Raw genomic sequence first — 21,299 nt, 5'->3', positions numbered from 1 at the left:
CTGCTCCAGGTGTGCCTGCTGCTGATGAGTTGTTTCACTATGCAGGTGAAGAAAGCTACTCATCAGCGACTGTAGACTCAGGCTACTGCTGATGGAGCTGGTACTGCTCCTGCCACCCCTCCCCTCCCCAGCATCCATGGAAGTGGAAGGTGAGCACAGGGGGCCCCCCGAGTCAGACCTGTTAGTGGATAGACGATGGCGCCAATTGCCTCTGTAGTAGGTCATTTTGTCCCTCTCAGTGAGTGTAAAAAAGGCCCCTATTTTGTGCCGATAGAGAGGGTCCAATAAGGTGGAGATCCAGAAGTCATCCTGCTGCCGAATGGTGACAATTCAGCTGTGACTACGCAAGCAAGTGAGCATGCATCGTGTCATTTGTGCAAGTGACTCGGAGGGAATCCCTGCCTCCATCTCCACTGCATACTGCCACGGTGTGTCTGGGTCCTCTGTCTCGTCTTGGTCCTCCTCTCCTGTCAGATTACTAGAAAAACCGCCCATTTGTTGAAACCTAAACTGTGCTCTACTGTGCCCCTCCCCCTCCTCCAGTTCAGCCCCCACAGGGCTCATGTGGCCGTGAGATGTAGGCGTCACATCTCCAGTGCCCTAAACAGCATTGTTTCCAACACGTGTTTAAAGAAATGAAGCAGTGGAATGACGTTGTTCATCCCGTAATCCTGGCGACTTACTAATAATGTGGCTACCTCAAAGGGCCAGAGCAAACGGCAGGTGTCATGTATGAGCTGCCACTGGTTCACATTGAAGTTACACAGGGGAGTACCCCTATCCGCTTGGGTCATCAAGAAATCAGTGATGGCTTTTCTCTGTTCGTACAGTCAGTCCAACATATGGAGGGTGGAATTCCAATGTGTGGCAACATCACAAATCAGATTATGTTTGGGGATACCGTTCTGACGCTGCAGCTCAAGGAGGGTGTGCTTTGCGGTGTACGAGAAGATGAAGTGCATGGAAAGTTTCCTTCCCATTGTTAGGATGTCTTGCAAATGGGGGGAACACTTCAGAAACTGCTTCACAACCAGATTGAACATGTGTGCCATGCAGGGCGCATGGCTCAGCCTTCCCAGTCGCAGCGCATGCAAGATGTTCTTCCCGTTGTCAGTCACCATGGTTCCCATTTCTATTTTTCGTGGAGTAAGCCATGCTCCAATTTCTTTACTAGTGACTTTTAGCAGTTCCTCCCCTGTGTGACTCTTTTCGCCACGGCCAACCATGTTGAGACTAGCGTGACACAGCAGTGCCCTACAAACATGGTATGCTGAAGGGCGCTTCAGTACGCTTAAAACAGTATTTGTCTTGAACTGCAGCAGGTGTGTACTTTTTCCTGGACATTCACAGTATCTAGGCCCTTAACAGATGAACAGGTACAAAATAGTACACTACTTAAATGTACATATGTGGTATGCACTTATGAGGGCAGAAAAATGCGCTACAGTACACTTTAAAAAGTATCTGAGTAAAAACACAAGCCAATGAGCAGTTTTGCCTGGACTTTGACAGTATCTAGTCCCTTGACAGATTAACAGGTTTAAAATAGTACACTACTTAGATATAGGTGTGTTATGCATTTATGAGGGCATTTATGTACACTTACAAAAGTATCTGAGTGCAACACCAGCCGGTGAGTACTTTTGCCTGGACTTTCACAGTATCTACGCCCTATCTATGCAGATTAACAGGTATAAAATAGTACACTAATGTTACGCCGAGCGCTCCGGGTCCCCGTTCCTCCCCGGAGCGCTCGCCTCATCCTCGTTGCTGCAGCGCCCCGGTCAGATCCACTGACCGGGTGCGCTGCGGTACCGCCTCCAGCCGGGATGCGATTCACGATGCGGGTGGCGCCCGCTCGCGATGCGCACCCCGGTCCCCGTACCTGACTCGCTCTCCGTCGGTCCTGTCCCGGCGCGCGCGGCCCCGCTCCCTAGGGCACGCGCGCGCCGGGTCTCTGCAATTTAAAGGGCCAGTGCACCAATGTTGGTGCCTGGCCCAATCTTCCCAATTACCAATTAGTGTGATCACCTGTGTACTTCCCTATATTACCTCACTTCCCCTGCACTCCCTTGCCGGATCTTGTTGCACTTGTGCCTAGTGAAAGCGTTCCCTTGTTTGTTCCTAGCCCGTGTTCCTGACCTCCTGCCGTTGCCCCTGACTACGATCCTTGCCGCCTGCCCCCGACCTTCTGCTACGTCCGACCTTGCTTCTGTCTACTCCCTTGTACCGCGCCTATCTTCAGCAGCCAGAGAGGTTGAGCCGTTGCTAGTGGATACGACCTGGTCACTACCGCCGCAGCAAGACCATCCCGCTTTGCGGCGGGCTCTGGTGAAAACCTGTAGTGGCTTAGAACCGGTCCACTAGCGCGGTCCTCGCCATCCCTCTCTGGCACAGAGGATCCACTACCTGCCAGCCGGCATCGTGACAGTAGATCCGGCCATGGATCCCGCTGAAGATCCTACACTGGTCGCCCAGCTAGCCCTAAAGATCGCCCAACGAGATCAACAGCTGGCATACTTGACCTCCGAGGCACTGCGTATTCAGTCACAGATACAGCAGCTGCAGATACAGCAACAGCTACAGCTGCAACTACCATCTCCTCCGCCGGCTCCTGCAACTCCTCCGCAGCAACCGGCCGTTCCTAACCCCTGCTTGTCCCTGCCGGACAAATTTGGCGTAAAGATCGCCCAACGAGATCAACAGCTGGCATACTTGATCTCCGAGACACAGCGTCTTCAGTCACAGTTACAGCAGCTGCTGCCGCAGATACAGCAACTTCAGTCACAGCAGCTGCTGCCGCAGATACAGCAACTTCAGTCACAGCTACAGCTGCAACAACCATCTCCTCCGCCGGCTCCTGCAACTCCTCCGCAGCAACCGGCCGTTCTTAACCCCTGCTTGTCCCTGCCGGACAAGTTTGATGGGGACCGCAATGATTCTGCCACAGCCACAGTCCAGTCCTTCTTCGCTGAGGTCCGTGGTGTCTTCGAGGAGCCTGCCCGAGCTTCTTCTGCCGAGATTGCCCTGCTGAACCTGGAACAGGGTGTTTCTTCCATTGGCGAGTACGCCATTCAGTTCCGTGCTCTTGCTTACGAGTTGTCCTGGAATAGTGAGGTTCTCTGCGCGACCTTTAAAAAAGGCCTATCCAGCAACATTAAAGATGTTCTGGCCGCACGAGAGACTCCTGCTGACCTACATGAACTCATTCATCTTGCCACTCGCATTGACATGCGTTCTTCCGGATGGCGTCTGGAGCTCCGCCTGGATATGGACTTTGTTCGCACGAAGCGTTTTTTCTCCCCGGCTCCTCTCTCCTCTGGTCCTCTGCAATCCGTTCCTGTGCTTCCCGCCGCGGAGGCTATGCAAGTTGACCGGTCTCGCTTGACACCTCAAGAGAGGACACGACGCCGCATGGAGAATCTTTGCCTGTACTATGCCGGTACCGAACACTTCCTGAAGGATTGTCCTATCCGTCCTCCCCGCCTGGAAAGACGTACGCTGACTCCGCACAAAGGTGACACAGTTCTTGATGTCAACTCTGCTTCTCCACGCCTTACTGTGCCTGTGCGGATATCTGCCTCTACCTTCTCCTTCTCTACTATGGTCTCCTTGGATTCCGGATCTGCAGGAAAATTTTTTTTGGCCTCTCTTATCAACAGGTTCTACGTCCCTGTGACCAGTCTCGCCAGACCCCTCTACATCTATTGTATTAACAATAAAAGATTGGACTGTCTCATGCGTTTCCGCACAGAACCCCTCCTAATGTGCATCGGACCTCATCACGGAAAAATTGACTTTTTCTTCCTCAGGTTCTTTGGCCCCAAGAAGAGGGGGAGACCCAAGGGGGGGGGTACTGTTACGCCGAGCGCTCCGGGTCCCCGTTCCTCCCCGGAGCGCTCGCCTCATCCTCGTTGCTGCAGCGCCCCGGTCAGATCCACTGACCGGGTGCGCTGCGGTACCGCCTCCAGCCGGGATGCGATTCACGATGCGGGTGGCGCCCGCTCGCGATGCGCACCCCGGTCCCCGTACCTGACTCGCTCTCCGTCGGTCCTGTCACGGCGCGCACGGCCCCGCTCCCTAGGGCGCGCGCGCGCCGGGTCTCTGCAATTTAAAGGGCCAGTGCACCAATGTTGGTGCCTGGCCCAATCTTCCCAATTACCAATTAGTGTGATCACCTGTGTACTTCCCTATATTACCTCACTTCCCCTGCACTCCCTTGCCGGATCTTGTTGCACTTGTGCCTAGTGAAAGCGTTCCCTTGTTTGTTCCTAGCCCGTGTTCCTGACCTCCTACCGTTGCCCCTGACTACGATCCTTGCCGCCTGCCCCCGACCTTCTGCTACGTCCGACCTTGCTTCTGTCTACTCCCTTGTACCGCGCCTATCTTCAGCAGCCAGAGAGGTTGAGCCGTTGCTAGTGGATACGACCTGGTCACTACCGCCGCAGCAAGACCATCCCGCTTTGCGGCGGGCTCTGGTGAAAACCTGTAGTGGCTTAGAACCGGTCCACTAGCGCGGTCCTCGCCATCCCTCTCTGGCACAGAGGATCCACTACCTGCCAGCCGGCATCGTGACAACTAATTTGATGTAGGTATGTGGTATGCACTTATGAGGGCAGAGAAATGCGCTACTATACTCTTAATAAACGTATTGGGTTAAAACACCTGCCGGTGATTATTTTTGGCTGTCCATTCACAGTATGTAGGCCCTTGACAGATTAACAGGAACAAAATAGCACACCACTTAGATGTAGGTCAGTGGTAAGCACTTATGAGGGCAGAAAAATGCGTTACTGTACGCTTAAGAAACATATTGGAGTAAAACATCAGCCTGTTATTATTTTTGGCTGTCTTTTCACAGTATGTATGTAAAATAGTACACCACTTAGATGTAGGTATATGGTATGCCCCTATGAGGGCAGAAAAATGTATTTTAATAAAACACAAGCTGGTGATTGCTTTGGCCGAGACTTTCACAGTATCTAGGCCCTTGACAGATTAACAGGTTTAAAATAGTACACTACTTAGATATAGGTGTGTGTTATGCATTTATGAGGGCATTTATGTACACTTACAAAAGTATCTGAGTGCAACACCAGCCGGTGAGTACTTTTGCCTGGATTTTCACAGTATCTACGCCCTATCTACGCAGATTAACAGGTATAAAATAGTACACTAATTTGATGTAGGTATGTGGTATGCACTTATGAGGGCAGAGAAATGCGCTACTGTACTCTTAATAAACGTATTGGGTTAAAACACCTGCCGGTGATTATTTTTGGCTGTCCATTCACAGTATGTAGGCCCTTGACAGATTAACAGGAACAAAATAGCACACCACTTAGATGTAGGTCAGTGGTATGCACTTATGAGGGCAGAAAAATGCGTTACTGTACGCTTAAGAAACATGTTGGAGTAAAACACCAGCCTGTTATTATTTTTGGCTGTCTTTTCACAGTATGTATGTAAAATAGTACACCACTTAGATGTAGGTATATGGTATGCCCCTATGAGGGCAGAAAAATGTATTTTAATAAAACAAAAGCTGGTGATTACTTTGGCTGAGACTTTCACAGTATCTAGGCCCTTGACAGATTAACAGGTACAAAATAGCACACTACTTAGATATAGGTAAGTGCTATGCACTTATGAGGGCAGAAAATTTTTTTACTTTACGCTTAATAAACATACTGGAGTAAAACACCAGCCGGTGATTACTTTTGGCTGTCTTTTCACAGTATGTAGGCCCTTGACAGATTAACAGGCACAAAATAGTACACCACTTAAATGTAGGTATGTGGTATGCACTCATGAGGGCAGAAAAATGTGGTCCAGTACGCTCAAAAAAATATGTTTTAGTAAAACACCAGCTGGTGATTTCTTTGGCCTGGACTTTCACAGTATCTAGGCCCTTGCCAGATTAACAGATACAAAATAGTACACTACTTAGATGTACATATGTGGTATGCACTTATGAGGGCAGAAAAATGCACTACAGTACACTTAAAAAAGTATCTGAGTAAAAACACAAGCCAGTGAGTAGTTTTGACTGGACTTTCACAGTATCTAGTCCATTGACAGATTAACAGGTTTAAAATAGTACACTACTTAAATGTACGTATGTGGTATGCACTTAGGAGGGCAGGAAAATGCACTATAGTACACTTAAAAAAGTACAAGAGTACAAGACCAGCCGGTGAGTACTTTTGCCTGGACTTTCACAGTATCTAGGCCCTTGAAAGCTTTACATTTATAAAAATAGTACACGACGATGTAGGTAGATGGTATGCCGTTTTAAGGGCAGAAAAATGTGCTACAGTACACTTAAAAAAGTATCTGAGTAATACACCAGCCGGTGAGTGCTTTTGCCTAGACTTTCACAGTATCTAGGCCCTTGACAGATTAACAGGTATAAAATAGTACACTACTTAGATGTAGGTATGTGGTATGCACTTATGAGGGCAGAGAAATGTGCTACTGTACACTTAATAAACGTATTGGGTTAAAACACCAGCCGGTGATTACTTTTGGCTGACTTTCACAGTATGTAGGCCCTTGACAGATGAACAAGCACAAAATAGTACACCACTTAGATGTAGGTATGTGTTATGCACTTATGATGGCAGAAAAATGTGGTATAGAATGCTTAAAAACACTTAAAATTGTCCTCTTCTGACCCCTATAACTTTTTCACTTTTCCATGTATGGGGCGGTATGAGGGCAAATTTTTTGCACTGTGATCTGAAGTTTTTATCGGTACCATTTTTGTTTTGATCGCATTTTATTAATTTTTTTATGGTATAAAAAGTGACCAAAAATACGCCATTTTGGACTTTGAAATTTTTTTGCGCGTACGCTATTGACCGTGTGGTTTAATTAACTATATCTTTTTATAGTTTGGACATTTACACACGTGGCGATAGCACATATGATTATATTTATTTTTATTTACACATTTTTTTTATGGGAAAAGAGGGGGGATTAAAACTTTTATTAGGGAAGGGGTTAAATCATCTTTATTAACTTTTTTTTCACTTTTTTTTTTTTTGCAATGTTATAGCTCCCATAGGGGACTATAACATGCAGTACATTGATTCAATACACTGATCACTGCCATTGCATTGCAATGCATTGAACAGTGTTATCGGCAGTTTACTGCTCAAGCCTGGATTTCAGGCTTGAAGAAATCAATCACCGATCGGACACGCAGGTAAGGCACCCTCCCGGGAAGATTTTGCTTTCACTTTAGATGCGGCGATCAACTTTGATCAGCCCCGAGATCAGCCCGATCATCGATGTCCGGCATTAGCCGTGGGTCCTGGTTGCTTATAGCAACCAGGACCCACCTGGTATGATGCACGCTAACCTGTTAAACGCGTGTCATACCACGGGAGCCGATTATGGACGTTTATAAACATTCATATGCGGCAAGGGGTTAAGGCCGGCTTAGGCTGTACTGAATTTTTTAAAACTCTTTAAAGGGAACTTTTCCAAGGGAAACCCCTACTATCTTAGGGGCTTACCCTTGGAATAAATGGCATGCTCTCTAACCAGTGGACTGTATGTCCATACATTACTTATATATCACGGGATCTTGGTATATATTGTAAATATGGAATAATCTATATTCCATGATTCTATAAATTAGGGAACATTTCTTTTCTGTCTACACAAATACATCTACAGATATAGAGTCATTTAGGCCATTAGCTAAGTCCTCTACATTGAGCAAAAGCAAATATAACATTTTAGGAAACCCATACCTGCTATCTGAAGAACAAGGTGAACACTGTTTGTAGCAGGTGCTGATATGGTACACTGTGTCACATGGACTTTTTTATGACATGACAAACTATGACTGGCGGGTGCATGTTTCCATGTCCTTTTGTGCATAATAGAGAAGAGCAAAGTTACAGTAATTAGATTCGTCACAATCTTCTCGGCTCGGCAGTTGCTGACTTTAGCCTGCTTAAATGAGTTCAGCTTTCAGGTGCTCCGGTGGGCTGGAGACTCTCTCCTAGGAATGTATCCACCTTTTCCAGCCGACCGGAGCACCTGAAAGCTGAACTAATTTATGCAGGATAAAGTCAGCAACTGCCAAGCCGAGAAGTTCGTGACGAATCGAATCACTGTAACTTCGCTCATCTCTAGTGCATAATGTATTGTTTATGCATCTGTGTCCAAGCTGGTGAATGCCAGTCACCGGTCACAGTTTTGAGTAGTCCCTTGAGGCCAAAGAACTTTAAGCATTTTTTTTTTCCTGTCTGAAATCTCTTCCTCTTCATTTCCTTGGTTAATTTGTTTCTATTTTCTGAAGGCGGTAATGTCTTTATATTTAGGACATATTAAATAAAGAAGAGATTTAATTAGGCAAAAGGATATTTACTCTGATATAAGTTGGTTTATTGTTGCAATAACTCATTATAATTAAGATTATAATTTTGTTGTAACATTTTACTATGGGAGTGTGAAAGAAGCATTGTGTCTGCTTTAAGCTTTATATTGTCTTCATTCTTAATGTTTCTATAACAATTCATTTCGATTGTATAAACGTAATTAATCATAACCCAAATTACATTATGTTCAGCTTTTTAGTATTCTTTATTCTTATATTAGTAGTGATTGGATAAAATAATATTAGAACAAAAAAATGTGCTGAACTGGCAGAGCAGAAAAATCTTCCTACAATTTCGTCCTCCTTGTTACAGACTAGCTAACTCTAGCCAATCTTTGCAGACAATTTACAGACCATCATACACTGAAGTTGGGGTCACAAAAGTAGGTAATCTTGGTAATCCAGGAATAAAGCTTGATCTTTTTTTATCTGTGACAAAGATTCTGTCTGGTGTTCCCTCCATCTAAAGTAATATGCACCAATAACTATATTTTGAGATTATTTTGTGGATCTGTAGTTTAGCAGTCCAAACCGTTCCTGGCCTGCCTTGCAATGCTGCTGGAGCGTGGTGTCTCTACTCCTCTCCTCTATACTATAAGGGGAATCAACTTCAAATGATGTACCGGTATTCCTTTTAACATTAAAACTTAATAAAACCTCATGGTTGGTGCCACTGGCATTCTGAATCCAGTAGTAATGTTTATGGTACCATTTATGTGAATATCACTTGTCAGGGTAGTTGCCTTTCAACCCCTTAACGACAATGGACGTAAATGTAGGTCATTGTGCCGTGGTACTTAACGCACCATGATGAGCATTTACGCTTCGTCATGAACGTGGCAGGTCCCAGCTACTATCAGCAGTCAGGGACCCGCCGGTAATGGTGGACATCCGCGATCGCGTGGATATCCGCCATTAACCCTTCAGATGCCGTGATCAATACAGATCACGGCATCTGCGGCACTGTGGTACTTTAAATGAATGATCGGATCGCCCGCAGCACTGCCGCGGGGATCCGATCATCCAGCATGGCAGCAAGAGGTCCCCTCACCTGGTTCCAGCCTTCTCCTGGGGTCTTCTCCTCTGGTCTTCTCCTTTGGTTTTTCCCATCTTACCCCCCAAAAAAAGCATTAAAAAATTATTAATAAACATATTTGGTATTGCCGGTTGCATAACAGTCTGAACTATCAAAATATATTGTTAATTATTCCGTATGGTGAACGGCGTAAACGTTAAAAAAAAAAATAAGTCCAAAATTGCTGCTTTTTTTGTAACATTTTATTACAAAAAAGATGTATCAAAAATTAATAAAAAGTAAAATATCAGCAAAAGTGGTACTGATAAAAACTACAGATCATGGTGCAAAAAATGAGCCTTCATACTGCCGCTTATATGAAAAATGAGAAAGTTATAGGTGGTCAAAATAGGGCAATTTCAAACATACTAATTTTGTTAAAATAGTTTGAGATAAAGCGGTACAATTATAAAAAGGCATATAACATGGGTATCATTTTAATCGTATTGACCCACAGAATAAAGAAAACATGTCCTTTTTACACAAAGTGTACAGCGTGAAAACAAAACCTTGCTAAATTGCGGTTTTCTTTTCAATTTTCCCACATAAATAATATTTGTTTGGTTGTGCCGTACATTTTATGGTAAAATAAGTGATGTCATTACAAATTAACATTGGGGACGCAAAAAACAAGCCCTCATATGGGTCTGTGGATGGAAATATAAGAGAGTTATGATTTTTAGAAGGCGAGGAGGAAAAAACAAAAATGCTAAAATAAAATTGGCCTGGTCATTAAAGGGGTACTCTGGTGGAAAACTTTTTTTTTAATCAACTGGTGCCAGAAAGTTTAACATGATTTGTAAATTACTTCTATTAAAAATTCCTAATGCTTCCAGTACTTATTAGCGGCTGTATACTACAGAGGAAATGCTTTTCTTTTTGGATTTCTTTTCTGTCACGACCACAGTGCTCTCTGCTGACACCTCTCTCCCTTTTAGGAACTGCCCAGAGCAGCATATGTTTGCTATGGGGATTTTCTCCTGCTCTGGACAGTTCCTAAAATGGACAGAGATGTCAGTAGAGAGCACTGTGGTCGTGCCAGAAAAGAAATCCAAAAAGAAAATAATTTCCTCTGTAGTATACAGCCACTAATAAGTACAGGAAGGATTAAGAATTTTTTAGAGAACTCATTTACAAATCTGTTTAACTTTCTGGCATCAGTTGATTAAAAAAAAAAAAGTTTTCCACCGGAGTACCCCTTTAAGGCCAAAATGGTCCTGGTCCTTACGAGGTTAATATCCGGTGTAGGAGAAAAGGCAGCATAGGTCTACTTTTTGAGTCAGCAAAGTAATGGCTGGACTCTTTTACAGCGGTTTAAGGGTTTAAAAGGGTCATATGATGTTCAAACAGCAATTACTGTCATAATATTTGGATAATGGTCTTATTCCTTGCTGACTTGACTCTTGACATTTCTTACATTGTGATTTGCCGGAATATGAACTAATATAAATTATTTAAAGAAAAATTAGAACAGTACTATAAATGTACTCAACAAGATATCAATCTCAAATATTCTGCTATCTCTAAATATTACATTAGTTCTGATCAGAATTGACACATTTTTACGAGGAGCAGGAGTGTGCAGGCTGTGCTTCGATAGTGTCTTAGTGTCATTCATGATAAAATGAAAAGTGCAATACTGTGCCCTGGATCTTCCACAGGGTGACTGGGATGTCAAACAACTGTCACAAACAGTTCTGTTACTTATGATTCCACACCCCAGCGTCCTTCTCTGTCATCCTTGGTGTATTGAACAATGTTGCTCGGCAATATGCTGCCATTCATGCCTTCAACACATTATGATCCTGAAGGCACAGACATGTCAAAAGTTAAGATTGGTTGGGGTCTCAGTGCTGAGATTTGTTCCAGAACACTTGTTACAGCCGGGTGAAGCATGCAGCAGCACGCTTCACAGCCTGGCTGGGACAAGAGTCAGTATAAAGGTGCAAATCAGTCATATTAGGAGCAAAGCCAGGGAGTAAAGCATATTACCACTCACTTCACCCGTGTCTCAAATGATTGATGGGAGTTTCAGCACAAGTCCCCGATCGATCATGACTTTTAACAATTCTGTGTGACATATCAAAAGTTTTATTTAATTACAGTAACACTTTAAACTTTCTGACTGGCATCTGTAGATCTACACCTGGATCTTGGCCTTAGGCTTTTCCTGGCTATGCTCCTGCCATGCCCTTCTCATATATATCAGCATTGAGGAAATTATGACTAGTGATGAGCGGCATTGCCCATATTCGAATTTGCGATATTTTGCAAATAGACGAATATTCACCCCATATTCGCAAATTTCGCATATTCGCTATATTCGCATATTTGCATATGTGAATATGTGCATAATTGCGTATTTGAGGAAGACACCAGTGAGGGGGTGGGCAACTTTACTATTGGTTGCTAGGAATGTTGTTGATAACCTGTGACAAGTGTATTTGCATCATTCTAATTGGCCCACAAGTGAAAAGAAGCAATATGTGAATATTCACATATGCGAATATGCACATATGTGGGAAAAAAGGGAATATTTGCAATTTCGAATACACAGCAAATATATTCACAATATTTACGAATTTGCGATATTCGCAATAAAAATTTGAAATGCGAATATTCGCACCCAACACTAATTATGACTTCTAACATCTCAACTGGAATTTGAAGTTCTATACCTGCTCTTATAGAATGGCTCTATCACCTGGGTTCCCCTGGCAGCACTCCATTCCAGCAGTACTTGTTATTTTTTTCTTATTCTTATATTGGATACAAAGCACTGTCAGAGAGTGTTGTGAAATTTCACCAGAATTTGACTAAGATTTAACAAAGCTTTACATTACTCTGGGGTCCATTACCAAACCTCCTTGTGGGGGTTAAGTGTTTAATACAAAGCCTCCTTAGACTCTGTACCCCAGTATAGCCAGTGTAAAAATGTTTGTTGCCTAAGGATCCACTATGACAGCCAAGGCTCCCTCAGACTCTGCACCTCAGTTTAGCCAACATAAAACTGGTAGCAGCTTAAGGATCCATCATCCTAACAATTTGAGTTGTGACATTGCCATTGTCTACTGTATCTATATTCTTAAAGCGTACCTGTCATAGTGCAAACAACTAAAAAAGTGATGTTACTCAGTACTTAAAGGGGTACTCCGCCCCTAGACATCTTATCCCCTATCCAAAGGATAGGGGATAAGATGTCAGATCGCTGGGATCCTGCTGCTGGGGACCCCCGGGATCGCCGCTGCGATACAGGGGCCGTAGCAGCAGAACTCGCTCTGTGCAGTAATGATAGCACGGTGCCGCAGCATCGATTCCGGGGGTCCCCAGCAGCGGGAACCCAGCAATGTCACAACTCAAATTGTTAGGATGATGGATCCTTAAGCTGCTACCAGTTTTATGTTGGCTAAACTGAGGTGCAGAGTCTGAGGGAGCCTTGGCTGTCATAGTGGATCCTTAGGCAACAAACATTTTTTTTAAATCTATCTATCTATCTCAGCGTTTACCAACCAGGGTGCCTCCAGCTGTTACAAAACTACAACTCTTAGCATGCTAAGAGTTGTAGTTTTGCAACAGCTGGAGGCACCCTGGTAAGGAAGGAGGGAGTGGGGGAGAAGGGATTGTGCTGGGAAGGGAGGGGGTGGTGGCTCCCAGACCCCTCAGTTATCCTCCTTTACACTTTCTTCTCCCCAGACCCCTCTGTCCCCTTCCCCTCTCTCTCCCCCAGTCATCCTTCTCCTTTCCCCTTTTGTGCCCCTTCTCCTCTCACCCCCCAGTCACCACCTCTCTGCTCTAACGTGCTCACCTTATGCAGGAGGCAGACTGAGGCAGCAAGTAGAGCTCCGGAGTCTTGCCCCTGCTTGGAGCAGAGTAGCCGGGGCAGGGACATGTCCGTGACGTCAGGGGTGTTCCTGCACGCGGACGTCCTCTGCCCCGGCTCACTGCAGTGTATGGTTGGGGCCGGAGGACCGGCCAGCAGCGTGGTCCCCTTCCCCTTCTGAGAAGGGGGCCTCGTGCAGGGCAACCAGTAGCCGGGGCCGCATTTGTCTTATTAAAAAAAACATACTTGAAGTCTGGATCTGGTATAAATCCACCAGAGGGCGTCACCTGGTGCGGACCCCCCCTCCCCCCTCCCAGCTGGCAACACCACTGGTTCCTAGTAAAGCTGGATGCTAATCAACATAGCTGTCACTATGTGTGTCATTCAGCTTGTACAGACTCCTGAATGTCTGATCAGCTTCTTTGTCATTCAGAAGTCAAAGAAAGCTTTGGCTGTTCAAGCATGCTGGGAGTTGTAGTTTTGCATTGCAACAGCTGGAGATGCAGTGTTTGTAAAGCACTGTGTTAGAGCTGTGTTGCCTTTAGCTGTTGTAAACTACAACTCACACATCTTTTGTCTGGAGTTTTGCAAGAGCTGGAGGCACACAGCTGGAGAATACACAGATCGAAAACAAAGTTTTACAAAGAGTGTATCCCCAGCTGTTGTAAAACTACAACTCCCATCATGGAAGTTGTAGTTTAGGAACAGCTAAAGGCTGTAGTGGAGCACAGGTGATCTCCTATACAGGATACCAACGCACTTTAGGGCCGGTATCCAGCATGCTGCAAAATACAGAGTAGTCTGTCTGCATAAAGATAAAAGACCCCTAGTGGTGGCTATTTTCATTTTAACCCCTTAAGGACACATGATGTACTGGAACGTCATGTGTCCACTCCCGATATATAACGCGGGGCCACGGCGTGGCCCCGCATCATAGCGGGTCGGGCCCGGCCTCTAACAATGGCCGGGACCCGTGGCTAATAGCGTGCGGCATTGATCGCTGTGCCGCTCGCTATTACGCCTTTAGACGCGGCGTTCAAAGTTGAACGCCGCGTCTAAAGTGAAACCGAGAGCATGCCGGCTAGCTCAGTGGGCTGTTCGGGATAGCCGCGATGAAATCGCGGCATCCCGAACCGCTTACAGGACAGCGGGTGGGCCCCTACCTGCCTCCTCGCTGTCCGATCGCCGAATGACTGCTCAGTGCCTGAGATCCAGGCATGAGTAGTCAAGCGGCAGAATCATCGATCACTGGCTTCTTAGGAGAAACCAGTGATCAATGATAAAGATCAGTGTGTGCAGTGTTATAGGTCCCTATGGGAGCTATAACATTGCACAAAAAAAGTGGGAAAAAAAAGTGAATACATATCATTTAACCCCTACCCTATTAAAAGTTTGAATCACCCCCTTTTCCCATAAAAATAAAAATAATCATATATGGTATCGTCGCGTGCAGAAATGTCCGAATTATAAAAATATATTGTTAATTAAACCACACGGTCAATGGCGTGCGCGCAAAAAAAATCCTATCAATGCAAAAATGGTACCGTTAAAAACTTCAGATCACGGCGCAAAAAATTAGCCCCACACCGCCCCATACACGGAAAAATAAAAAAGTTATAGGGGTCAGAAGATGACAATTTTAAACGTGTACATTTTCCTGCATGAAGTTATGATTTTTTCCAGAAGTACGACAAAATCAAACCTATACAAGTAGGGTATCATTTTAACCGTATGGACCTACAGAATAAATATCAGGTATCATTTTTACCGAAAAATGTACTACGTAGAAACGGAAGCCCCCAAAATTACAAAATGGCGTTTTTTTTTCAATTTTGTCTCACAATGATTTTTTTTTTCTGTTTCACCGTAGATTTTTGGGCACAATGACTGATGTCATTACAAAGTAGAATTGGTGGTGCAAAAAATAAGCCATAATATGGATTTTTAAAAGGCAAGGAGCAAAAAACGAAAATGCAAAAACGGAAAAACCCCTGGTCCTTAAGGGGTTATTTTTTTATTATAAAATGACATTTTTTTTAAATAAATGTATATTTAGAAAAAAGTCATCTTATCAGTAGTACTACAAAATATAAAAAATTTTCATAATTACAGGGCCTCTTTAAAGCACAACTGTCATGAAATCTGAGTGCAATAACCTGCACACATCCTTTGCACTGTGTGCAGGTGGTGTGTACTGTATAGCAATGTTTTTACCTAATATTTGCAGGCTTTCATGACCCCAAAAAATGCTTTTGATCAAAGCTACTGACGGTCGGATAGGCGTGGTGCTAGGTATGCGATGCCCCGCCGCTGCCACGCCCACCCCCTGTATGTCAGCGCTGGGACCGCTGTGTGATTGACACAGAGGTCCCACCACATGCACCCTTCAGCTAATCCAACGTGCGTGCCGCTGCGTGTCATCCAGCAAGCGCTCGCTCCCGCCGCCGTCTTCCTCCACAGTGCTAGCTGGATGACACGCAGCGGCGCGCACGTTAGATTAGCTGAAGGGCGCATGTGGTAGGACCTCTGTGTCAATCACACAGCGGTCCCAGTGCTGACATACAGGTGGTGGGCGTGGCGGTGACGGGGCATAGCGTACCTCGAGCCACCCCCATCCGACATCAGTGGCTTTTATCAAAAGCATTTTTTTGGGTCATGAAAGCCTGCAAATGTTAGGTAAAAACATTGCTATACACAACACCTACACACATTACAAAGGCTGTGTGCAGTTTATTGCAGCCAGATTTCATGACAGTTGCGCTTTAAGACATAGATCCAACCGATTGTGTTTTGGCAGTAATTTCATATATCACTCCAGAGGAAGATCATGCCATAAGAGTTGCTTATTGTTAACTTTTTGTATATAGAGGGTATCTAGCAAAGCACCCTTTGCAGAGGCAGCTGCTTATAGAGAAAATATCTCACATAGAAAAGGTTTAAAGGGGTATTCCGGGCAAAAACATCTTATCCCCTATGAAAGGATAGGGGATAAGATGTCTGATCGAGGGGAGCCCGCCGCTGAGACCCCCCCACAATCTCCCTGCAGCAGCCCGCATTCTATGTGTAGCTGCGTCTGCAGTTTCGGAAACCGCTGTGCTTCCGAGACGGGGACGTGACGTCACGCCACGCCCCCTCCATTCATTTCTATAGGAGGGGGCGTAACGGCCACAACGCCCCCTCCCATAGACATGAATGGAGGGGGCGTGGCGTGACGTCACGTCCCCGTCTCGGAAGCCAGAGGTTTCCGAAACTTCAGACGCAGCTACGCATAGAATGCGGAATGCTGGAGGGAGATTGTGGGGGGTCCCAGCAGCGGGGCCCCCCGCGATCAGACATCTTATCCCCTATCCTTTCAATAGGGGATAAGATGTTATTGCCCGGAATACCCCTTTAAACATAGCATGCACAGTTTACATTACTTGGATGCAAAGAGCATGCCCTTGAGTCTGGCTTTTCTCCTCTACTCCTCACTGCTTGACAACTTTCTCTTGAAGAGGAAACTAAGCAGCCAGTGCAGGCCTATTATTTATCACAGCTGAGAGTTTGATACAAATGTATCAGTTGTAGGTTTGTAAATTCATGAAACAAAAATGGTTCATGTCTTGCAAATTTGAGCCCATATCTTTAAATTGTCATACATCAATTCAGAGTATGTAACATAGTAACATATTTTGTAAGGCTGAAAAAAAAAACATATCCATCCATTTTAGCCTACTATTGTGCAATTCCTCATCTTGAAAACTCCAAATATGACAAATATCTAGATCAAGGTTTCTTCTCCAGAATCTTTTAACTATAACTTTTTAATAACTTCTTACATTTTATAAAGTCATCCAAGCCTCTAGTTAGTGGGCTATCCATGACAACTTGGAAGTTTTATGCCATCCACATATACACATAAAGAGCCAATCTTATTATGTATGATACTTATAATCACAATATTGTCTGCATAGATAATATTTGTTCAGTACTGTACATGGCTGGTTCCATCAACATTTATGTTTCAAATAATAAAATGGCTATTTCCATAACAGAACATCTGGAGAATCGTGTGGTGCAGCAGCCAAGTCTTGCGATGTTCCATTGCATGCCTATTGTTTGAATCACATGCTTTATTACATAAAGCTGTCTTCTTTAATTAGAAGATCTCTGCTCAACTATCTGTCCTCTGGTGGTTCAACATCTGTCTACAAAAATGTTGTTTTTTCTTAATTGTAGTCTGAAACACTGCTTTATGTCTGATTTATAACATTAGGAAAAAATTAATATTCTAAACTTATTACAAAATGAAATGCACAACTCACGAAAATAACACAGATCTGGCAGACAGACCTTATAATATATTTAGTCTATGAAGCATTGAAGAAATTATGACTTTCTGAGTAAAACACTTATTTAAAAGATCAATTAAAGAGATAAATATAAAGTTCAGTCCACAGGCATCCAAAGGAAAATCTCCCAGTAAGGGTATGTTCACCCTACATCAGGGATCGGTATTACGCGCTGTGAACATAAACATCTGTGTGAATGGGTCTTCCGCGAGACCAGTTCCCACTGAGGAATTTCAGGGGTGGACAATTGTTCAGTGCAAAGAAGGAACATTGTTACGCCGAGCGCTCCGGGTCCCCGCTCCTCCCCGGAGCGCTCGCTACACTCTCGCTACTGCAGCGCTCCGGTCAGATCCACTGACCCGGTGCGCTGCGATACCGCCTCCAGCCGGGATGCGATTCGCGATGCGGGTGGCGCCCGCTCGCGATGCGCACCCCGGCTCCCGTACCTGACTCGCTCTCCGTCGGTCCTGTCCCGGCGCGCGCGGCCCCGCTCCCTAGGGCGCGCGCGCGCCGGGTCTCTGCGATTTAAAGGGCCACTGCCTTTGTTCGGACTTTGGACTTTGTTCGCACGAGGCGTTTTTTCTCCCCGGCTCCTCTCTCCTCTGGTCCCCTGCAATCCGTTCCTGTGCCTCCCGCCGTGGAGGCTATGCAGGTCGACCGGTCTCGCCTGACACCTCAAGAGAGGACACGACGCCGCATAGAGAATCTCTGCCTGTACTGTGCCGGTACCGAACACTTCCTGAAGGATTGTCCTATCCGTCCTCCCCGCCTGGAAAGACGCACGCAGACTCCGCACAAAAGTGAGACAGTCCTTGATGTCAACTCTGCTTCTCCACGCCTTACTGTGCCTGTGCGGATATCTGCCTCTACCTGCTCCTTCTCTACTATGGCCTTCTTGGATTCCGGATCTGCAGGAAATTTTATTTTGGCCTCTCTCATCAACAGGTTCAACATCCCGGTGACCAGTCTCGCCAGACCCCTCTGCATCAATTGTGTTAACAATGAAAGATTGGACTGTACCATACGTTTCCGCACGGAGCCCCTCCTAATGTGCATCGGACCTCATCACGAGAAAATTGAGTTTTTGGTCCTCCCCAATTGCACTTCTGAAATTCTCCTCGGACTACCCTGGCTTCAACACCATTCCCCAACCCTGGATTGGTCCACTGGGGAGATCAAGAGTTGGGGTTCCTCTTGTTTCAAGGACTGCCTTAAACCGGTTCCCAGTTCTCCTTGCCGTGACCCTGTGGTTCCCCCTGTAACCGGTCTCCCTAAGGCCTATATGGACTTTGCGGATGTTTTTTGCAAAAAACAAGCTGAGACTCTACCTCCTCACAGGCCTTATGACTGTCCTATTGACCTCCTCCCGGGCACTACTCCACCCCGGGGAAGAATTTATCCTCTCTCTGCCCCAGAGACTCTTGCTATGTCTGAGTACATCCAGGAAAATTTAAAAAAGGGCTTTATCCGCAAATCCTCCTCTCCTGCCGGAGCCGGATTTTTCTTTGTGTCCAAAAAAGATGGCTCCCTACGTCCTTGCATTGATTACCGCGGTCTTAATAAAATCACGGTAAAGAACCGCTACCCCCTACCTCTCATCTCTGAACTCTTTGATCGCCTCCAAGGTGCCCACATCTTTACCAAACTGGACTTAAGAGGTGCTTATAATCTCATCCGCATCAGAGAGGGGGATGAATGGAAAACGGCATTTAACACTAGAGATGGACACTTTGAGTATCTGGTCATGCCCTTTGGCCTGTGCAACGCCCCTGCCGTCTTCCAAGACTTTGTTAATGAAATTTTTCGTGATCTCTTATATTCCTGTGTTGTTGTGTATCTGGACGATATCCTGATTTTTTCTGCCAACCTAGAAGAACACCGCCAGCATGTCCGCATGGTTCTTCAGAGACTTCGTGACAATCAACTTTATGCCAAAATGGAGAAATGTCTGTTTGAATGTCAATCTCTTCCTTTCCTAGGATACTTGGTCTCTGGCCAGGGACTACAAATGGATCCAGACAAACTCTCTGCCATCTTAGATTGGCCACGCCCCTCCGGACTCCCTGCTATCCAACGTTTTTTGGGGTTCGCCAATTATTACAGACAATTTATTCCACATTTTTCTACCATTGTGGCTCCTATCGTGGCTTTAACCAAAAAGAATGCCAATCCTAAGTCATGGCCTCCTCAAGCGGAAGACGCCTTTAAACAGCTCAAGTCTGCCTTTTCTTCGGCTCCCGTGCTCTCCAGACCTGACCAATCTTAACCCTTCCTATTGGAGGTTGATGCCTCCTCAGTAGGAGCTGGAGCGGTCCTTCTACAAAAAAATTCTTCCGGGCATGCTGTTTCTTGTGGTTTTTTTTCTAGGACCTTCTCTCCGGCGGAGAGGAACTACTCCATCGGGGATCGAGAGCTACTAGCCATTAAATTAGCACTTGAGGAATGGAGGCATCTGCTGGAGGGATCAAGATTTCCAGTTATTATTTACACCGATCACAAGAACCTCTCCTATCTCCAGTCTGCCCAACGGCTGAATCCTCGCCAGGCCAGGTGGTCTCTGTTCTTTGCCCGATTTAATTTTGAAATTCACTTTCGGCCTGCCGATAAGAACATTAGGGCCGATGCTCTCTCTCGTTCCTCGGATGCCTCGGAAGTAGAGCTCTCTCCGCAACACATCATTCCTCCTGACTGCCTGATCTCCACTTCTCCAGCCTCCATCAGGCAAACTCCTCCAGGGAAGACCTTCGTCTCTCCACGCCAACGCCTCGGAATCCTCAAATGGGGTCACTCCTCCCATCTCGCAGGTCATGCGGGCATCAAGAAATCCGTGCAACTCATCTCTCGTTTCTATTGGTGGCCGACTCTGGAGACGGATGTTGTGGATTTTGTGCGAGCCTGCACTGTCTGTGCCCGGGATAAGACTCCTCGCCAGAAGCCCGCTGGTCTTCTTCATCCTCTGCCTGTCCCAGACAGAACAGCCTTGGTCTCTGATTGGTATGGACTTTATTACAGACTTACCCCCATCCCGTGGCAACACTGTTGTTTGGGTGGTCGTTGATCGATTCTCCAAGATGGCACATTTCATCCCTCTTCCTGGTCTCCCTTCAGCGCCTCAGTTGGCAAAACAATTTTTTGTACACATTTTTCGTCTTCACGGGTTGCCCACGCAGATCGTCTCGGACAGAGGCGTCCAATTCGTGTCAAAATTCTGGAGGGCTCTCTGTAAACAACTCAAGATTAAATTAAACTTTTCTTCTGTCTATCATCCTCAATCCAATGGGCAAGTAGAAAGAATTAACCAGGTCCTGGGTGATTATTTACGGCATTTTGTTTCCTCCCGCCAGGATGACTGGGCAGATCTTCTACCATGGGCCGAACTCTCGTATAACTTCAGAGTCTCTGAATCTTCCTCCAAATCCCCATTTTTCGTGGTGTACGGCCGTCACCCTCTTCCCCCCCTCCCTACTCCCTTGCCCTCTGGTTTGCCCGCTGTGGATGAAATATCTCGTGATCTTTCCACCATATGGAAAGAGACCCAAAATTCTCTCTTACAGGCTTCATCACGCATGAAGAAGTTTGCTGATAAGAAAAGAAGAGCTCCCCCCATTTTTTCTCCTGGAGACAAGGTATGGCTCTCCGCTAAATATGTCCGCTTCCGTGTCCCTAGCTACAAATTGG

This window comes from Hyla sarda, chromosome 3 (genome assembly GCF_029499605.1).
Source record: "Hyla sarda isolate aHylSar1 chromosome 3, aHylSar1.hap1, whole genome shotgun sequence".
NCBI classification, from domain to species: domain Eukaryota; kingdom Metazoa; phylum Chordata; class Amphibia; order Anura; family Hylidae; genus Hyla; species Hyla sarda.
The sequence above is the reverse complement of the archived record's forward strand: the minus strand, read 5'-3'. Positions refer to the sequence as shown.